We start from the raw sequence: 7130 nt of genomic DNA on the forward strand, positions 1-7130 counted from the left end.
AGATCAATTGCATAGTCCATGATTTCAAATAAGCAAATGCCAAGCTTTGAATTTCAAGTTCAAAGAGGAGATCACTTTTTGTTGAGATTAATTAGAAAATATTTTATTTGATTCTGTATTTAAATTCGAATGTAGGTTTAGAATAGAATATAAATAAGTCCAAAGAGTTTTTCTGGGGACACTTTAGTTTTCTCTGATTTTAAATTCTTGTTTTTGCTTCTACACTATGAGTCATTAATCTCCTCTATTAAGGTTAGGAGCTCTATTGATTATGATGGACTAATGTTATTGTTTTTCTACTTTTAATTAATGTATTGATATTTTTCTTAAGAAGTATGTTTCGTTCTTCATCTTAAGGGTTGGAATGTATTGAAAAATAATTATAATCTTATTTGAATTCTATTATTACTTTCGAAAAGTTGATTACTGGAATTAAGCTTGAAACTTCTTCTCATAATTCCTTAAGTTTTTAAAACTAATTTTGATAAGTGACATAAAATCAACTAGGATTAATCCTTAAGAATTGTGTGGTTATAAATCAGAAATTGTGCTTGACCTTTTATCATAACAAATTGATCAAGGAATTGACAGTTTATTAGATTAAGAGAAATTGAATCACCAAGAAATTGGAGTTTGATTAACTATGGTTTGTCATAGATACATCTCTGCATGATCAATGTGGATAGCAAGAAGCATTTTTTCTAAAGGTTTACTATCTCCAAAGCCTTAACATTTTTATTCATATTACTTTTCCTAATCGTTCATAACTGCTTTCTTTTAAATTCTCTATTTTTGACATTTAATACCTCTTAGACAAGTTTTCAATCAGTATAATTAGAATAGTCAATTAATCATTGCTTGCTCAGTTCATTAATCCTCGTGGGAATGATATCCACTCACCGTAGTATTACTTGATACGATTCGGTGCACTTGTCAAGTTGGTTTTACAACCATCAGGAGGTGCAGAGGCTGAGAAGGATTGAGTATCACGGCCAGCACAGCGCCAAGAACGACGCAGAGAGTGAAGATGACGGAGCACAACATAGCGGCCGAGAATGACGACGCTGAGAAAGACGGCGCTGCTAGACGGCATGAGACTTCGATAAATAGTGGACGAAAATAGAAGTTGCTGGATGGTGATGGCAGAGAGGAGTAGAGGACTATGAGTCTGTAGCTGAGAGAGGAGAGTGGAGACTGACACTGAGTGAGTGAGAAAGTAATTTGTGTGCATGAAGCCTAAGTGAGAGAGGAGTTTGCGCCATGTGAATGAGAGAGGAGTGAAGGCGCTTTTTTAGAGGGAGTGGGTGAGTGTGAGTGGATTAGGGTTTAGGTAGGTCAAGTGGGGATTTTTTCTAAAATTAACTTACGTAGTTAAATTTATCGGTTCGGTTTGGTTTGGTTCAAGTTTTTTTTTGTCAAAACCAAACCGAACCGAACCGAACAAAAAAAAAACAAATTTTTTTTTTCATTTTTTTAGTTTTTAGTTTGTTCGGTTATCAAGTTTTTATTTCGGTTGATTAGTTTTGTTTGGATTAGATCAGTTTTGAACATCCTTAGTCTCTAGTGCTAAGCTCAAAACCACGGGAATGGATCCACTATGGTGTGGGAAAAATGGACAAGGGCAAAGGTTCGTTATTAATTAAGTCTTAATCATATATATTTATTAAATGAATAAATTATTATGTGTGTCCATAAAAGATACGAACGCTAACAAATATATGAGTCTGTATAAGATGCCAAATGTAGATGTGCAAAAAATAATTGTATTGCAGAGGAGGTTCTTTTGGAAAAAGAAAGATGGACGACCTAGTTTGGCTCTTGAAAGGTGAAAGATGATACATGCATCGAAGAAGCTAAGAGGCTTGGGAGTGAGAGATGCGGTGGTTTGTAATACTGCTTTACTGTTTAAATGATGGTGGAGATTTTTTAAGGAGAACTGTCTATTATGGAAGAAGGTTGTGTGCTCATACAATAACTTGAACCCTAATCCGTTGTTGTCAACTCAACATTACCAATAAAAAGGAAGTCCATGAAGAGATATATACCATCAATTGCAAATAAAGAAGCAACATGTGAGAGACAAGATAATTGATGGACTAGCTATGGAGGTAGGGAATGATAGATCAACCAGATTTTGGGAGAATAGATGGTTACAAGTTAGGAATCTAATGAACTCCTTTCCAAGGTTCGTCTTAATTTCAAACAAAAAAAGATCCATAATTGAGGATTGTGAATTATAGGATGGCTTAAAGTGAGTTTGAAATTTTAGACAGAGGAGAAAATTTCATCAATGGAAGACAGAAATCTTGAACCAACTACTTGATGTCTTGCATTTTATTAGATTAATAGTAGATATACAGTAGGATAAAGTGGTGTAAAAATTTGACAAAGAAGACATTTATTTTATTAACTCATTTGTGTAGGTATTACAAAAAGAGACTTTATTAGATGATATAAGTAGCTACAGATTCACAAAAAAGTTGAAAAGGACTAATTTTTTTCAGTTGAACTGTTTACCTGATTTGTTCTAGTAGGGTGAGTCAATATTAAGGACCGATTGAGTAGATTGACATCATTGAATTTTGTAATAATGTGTGTTCTGTATAGAAAGGATATTGAAACTATATAATACTTGTTTGTTATTTATAAATTTTCTTGACAAGTATGGTGTGTATAAATTTTTTTATGTTAGGCGTGATTGGACCATCCCAGATACCATTAAAAAAATACTTTGAGAGTTGAAATATCATACCATTGAAAAAATACATGAGTAAAAAGTGGTTAATTGAATTCTTTTCTGTTACAAAAAATATTTGGCTACTCAAAAATGGTGTGATATTTAGGAATAAGAGAACAAATGTGGTGGACTGTATTCTTATATTGTTTTGTTACTCTAAAAAATAATGTGGTAGTTAATTCAATGTTGTTGATAATTATACGGAAGATGACATAAAAATTATTGTAGCATGTAGATTTTATGTTATTGTCTTTATTTATCTTTTGTTAGTTGTACGCTTCACCTAGTATATTAAACTTTTTCTTAAAAAAAATGTTATAAATTATTTTATATATTTTAAAATTTAAAAATGAAAATATCCGATATTACCAAATTTTAAAACTAATTTAAAGTGTCCAATATATTAAAATTTTAGTATTTTTAAATAACGACAAATATTATAAAAGTTAAAAACACTACTAATAGTAATAAAATCCAAATACAAAAAACAAAAAAGAAAAAAGGTTTTGAAAAACTAAGAAAGGATTTGAATTATGGAGGAAAGCGACAAAAGAAGACTAGTACTGACTAGTTGGATTTCCAAGAGTTCCTCTTCCCCTTATGTTTTGTTTACAGTTTACACAATGCAAAAACAACATTAATTATTGGGAATCAATTTTCCCAAAATGACCCTCTTTTTGTTTTTGTACTCTTCTGAGTAACTCATAAATAAGCCACTACCTTGTGCCACAGTTTCATAACAGCTTTAATTCAAACTTTCAAATACTCCATTCTTTCTCTCTTCTTCTTCTGGGTATGCATTTTTTTGTTATTATTTTTTATTTTTTTATATTTGCATTTGATGAGAAAGTTCTCTTAATATCATTCTTTGGTTGCTTTCAGATCCTTCCAACAACAGTGTTAGCTGATTTAACTCCTTCAATATATAGCCATTGGTGAGTGCTTCTTCAACCTGAATTTTCTTTAATTTTCTTCAATATATGTTTGTATTTCCTCAATGATATTTTTCTAAGATTTTTTTTTTCTACTCATTTTTTCTTAGGAAGAAAATGAAATGAATAGTTCATGTTATTCCCCCCAAGTTTCTAACTTTCTAGTACTTTTCTTCACTTCTGAGTTTGTTTTTGTTTTTAAATTTTTTATTTTAAATTTTCTTGCCCATCAAACACATAAATACACACACATTCATAGGATCATTATGATTACAACTATGTGATGAAGATCTTATTCTTTTGAGTGCCTTTTTGTTTATAGCATTTTCTTTTCTTTTTTACTGGTCAAATCATTTCAATATTTCATTTATTCATCTTTTATAGAAAGTTTTTACCACCTATAATAAATGTTGCTTTTAAAACCGTTTATTATTGCTTTCAAGTATTTATGGGTTATGACTGAAACTGATGAAATAAGTAACAATGATTTTTATTATAAATTGATTAAAATTATGAAATCTTCAAATATTCATTTATGTTAGAAATTTCCGTTTTTGGCTGTGCAATTTGTTCAAATGGTAAGGATGTTTTTTCCCCCTTTATATTAAAAATGTGATATTTTTATATTTCATTTCAAAGCATTTGGCATTATTACTGTTCTGTAAGTATTTATTGAATTAAATTGATATAAAGTGATTGATATATAGAATAAAATAATTTTATCACTCTCATTGATGCTTGTATATGTCAGGCATAATTAAATATTTATATAAAAATATATTGATAGTGCACAAATTAAATGGTATTCTTTTGAAAAAACTTTTGAGTTCTTGACATGCATGCGTTGCAGAATCTTTCTGTTCCACTTCTTTGTCTTACGTTATGTTTGGTTTCATGAATTTGTTTTCTTGTTGGATTTTTTCTACCAAACATGGCACTAGAGAATATTGTTTACCATGTTTATGTTTGGAGGGACTTGAGAAAGAAAACAAATGTAAATGTCCAAATTATTATTAAGAGCATTGGAAAACTTGTTCTTGTTAGATAGCTAAACTTTCAACCGTTTTTATTTTATCATGTTACTTCTTTTTATGTTCATATTTAACTAACTATTTCTTATTTCCATGAATTTTTGAAAAAGCTGTTTTCTACCCACACATATTATTTGTTTCTCCTTTATTATGCTAGATTCTCAAGATTTTTTTTTTAACAAAAAGTTACTTTACGTCTTTTATAACTTCTGTATAGCTAAGGGTAAAAGACTAAAATTATAGTGATAAAAAAAAGTTATATTTATACAAACTTTTTAGTTTAATTATAAGCTTTGTTGGGATATTTTTATACATTTTATCTAATTGAAAAATTTGAAAATTAAACTAACCTTTTACAATCGTGTATTTTGTCTTTTTTTTTTTATTGGTTGAAAAAAAATATATTTGAATATGGAGTACGGGATATCTAAATCAATATGACAATATAACATTCAAAGAAATAGGAACAATTTTTTTAAAGTAGTTTCTATTTAGTTTTTTTTTTTTGTCAGACGTTTTTAGCCCCGCTGTCTATAAAAAAATTATTTGTATTATTTACACATTGCATGATCCTTTTACATCTAATGTGAAGGAATAATTTGCAACTTCAATTTCTCAACTTTAGGGTAAAACTATTTGAATCAATCTCTCTCTCGGAGTGGTACCCCTCCATTTGATTTATGATGTGAGGTCTTTGATGCCTTTGGTTTCCTATATGGGAGAGACAATTTCAGAAGAAAATGGATTTTCTACCAACTCATGATATTTTTCACTTCATCCGAGTGTAACTTTAATCATATCAATTTACCAAAAAAAAAAAAAATCAATATAGAAAGATATTTATTTAATCAATGTGAGATTCATCCAAACATTACATCCGCTAATCTTTACTATAAAAAAATATTATTCATGCTTGTAAAACATATTTAATAAAATAAATTACCATTAAATTTTCTTTAACGTTAGAAATATACAAGCATTTCTCATGAAAGTCACACCCCACAATTTCAAGGTGACACAAAATCTTGACACTTGATCCCTCACAATAATTGAGTTACCAACTCCAATCCCATTTGCAGTCCACAACACTTATATTAATTTTATTTCATGTTTTTATCTTATGATGTTGGCCACTAGAACTAACACCTTGATATGCTTCTACTAGGTGCTTCAAATCAATGTTAATAATAGGACACGTGAACCAAAGACTACTTTAGAATACCAAGCAGAAGAAAAGGTAAAAATTAAAAAAAAAAAAAAAGAAAAAAAATGCAACAAAATGTGACTCTACTATTGAAGTTTGTTCCTCAGTGTGCACTCCATTATATACAACCACTTTGGGGTATGGTGGGGTCTACTTGCATTTAATGGGAAAGTGGGGGAGTTTAACTTTTTTTTTTTTGTTATCGGTATCATGTTTGCTCATTTGCAATGGGGTCAGATAAATTCATTTTACCCTGGTTTAATTTTCATATTTTCAACTGAAAAATATTTTACACAATAATTAAAGTATTTATCAAATTTTATTATTACTTTTTTCGCTTTTAAAATTTGGTAGATCATAATTTAGTTTATTATTAACAAATTAAGAATGTGTTAGGACAGTATTTAGAAACTATCTTTGTGATGCAAATTCAAACATAATGAGATAGTTAAGACTAAATATTTTTTTTGATAATTTTGATAATTAAAGATGGGAAAGAAATTCTTTTTCATTGTCTAGTTTTTACTATTTCTACATTTTGAAAGCATAAAAAAATGTTATATTTCTCCAAATCTGTCTTTACCACTAAATAGATTAATTTACTCAACCCCTCCATATTTTTATCATAAAAACAATTTTCAAACAATACCATTTTTTTAAAATGATAGAGATACTGAGTTCAAAGAGTAGTAGGCTTCATACATGTAACAAAAAATTCAACTTTTACCGCACTTTTTACAAAGCTTTTATAAACAAAGCAAAAAGTACTGAATAAAGTAGGCTCTGAGAACTCTGCATGCTTTTGCTCTTTGGGGTGATATTAAAGGCACACTTTCATTGCATGTCAATGTTTTGAAACACAGGACCATTGTGATTGTGGGGGCTACTTTCTTCACATTCATTTTTTTTAGAGTGGATCATATGCCCCTTTCTATAGTTTCTGCTGATATTAATTTAATTTTTGATATCTTGTTTAAATAATTAAATCAAAATTGATATATTTTAGTTTGGTTGTCATAGTTGTAGTGAGTTGGCTTCTTTATGACAATGTAGGTTGAATTCAATTCAAGGGGCCATAAATTGTTTCATCGCAATTGATGTTTATCCTCTATCTATTCTCTTACCTAATTTTGGTTTGGGAATAATAAAGCCTAACCTCCATTAACCATGAAAATTTGTCATTTTTGTATGTTAAAATGTTTATTTAGTTAAATTTTGAAGAATGT

General features: G+C 29.2%; 1 protein-coding gene across 2 annotated transcripts in view; it reads left to right on the forward strand.

Moving 5' to 3' along the window:
* The first annotated feature begins 3423 nt into the window (after nucleotides 1-3423).
* LOC107459830 (interactor of constitutive active ROPs 4) overlaps nucleotides 3424-7130 on the forward strand; it is a 6066-nt gene continuing 2359 nt past the window's right edge. Inside the window, exons 1-3 of one of the 2 annotated variants that reach the window (XM_016078109.3) lie at nucleotides 3424-3530; nucleotides 3620-3672; nucleotides 5866-5937. The gene's annotated coding sequence lies outside the window, so the exon portion shown is untranslated. The remainder of the gene's footprint in view (nucleotides 3531-3619; nucleotides 3673-5865; nucleotides 5938-7130) is intronic. The other variant, XM_016078110.3, reaches the window with a different exon arrangement.

Source organism: Arachis duranensis, chromosome 7 (genome assembly GCF_000817695.3).
Source record: "Arachis duranensis cultivar V14167 chromosome 7, aradu.V14167.gnm2.J7QH, whole genome shotgun sequence".
NCBI classification, from domain to species: domain Eukaryota; kingdom Viridiplantae; phylum Streptophyta; class Magnoliopsida; order Fabales; family Fabaceae; genus Arachis; species Arachis duranensis.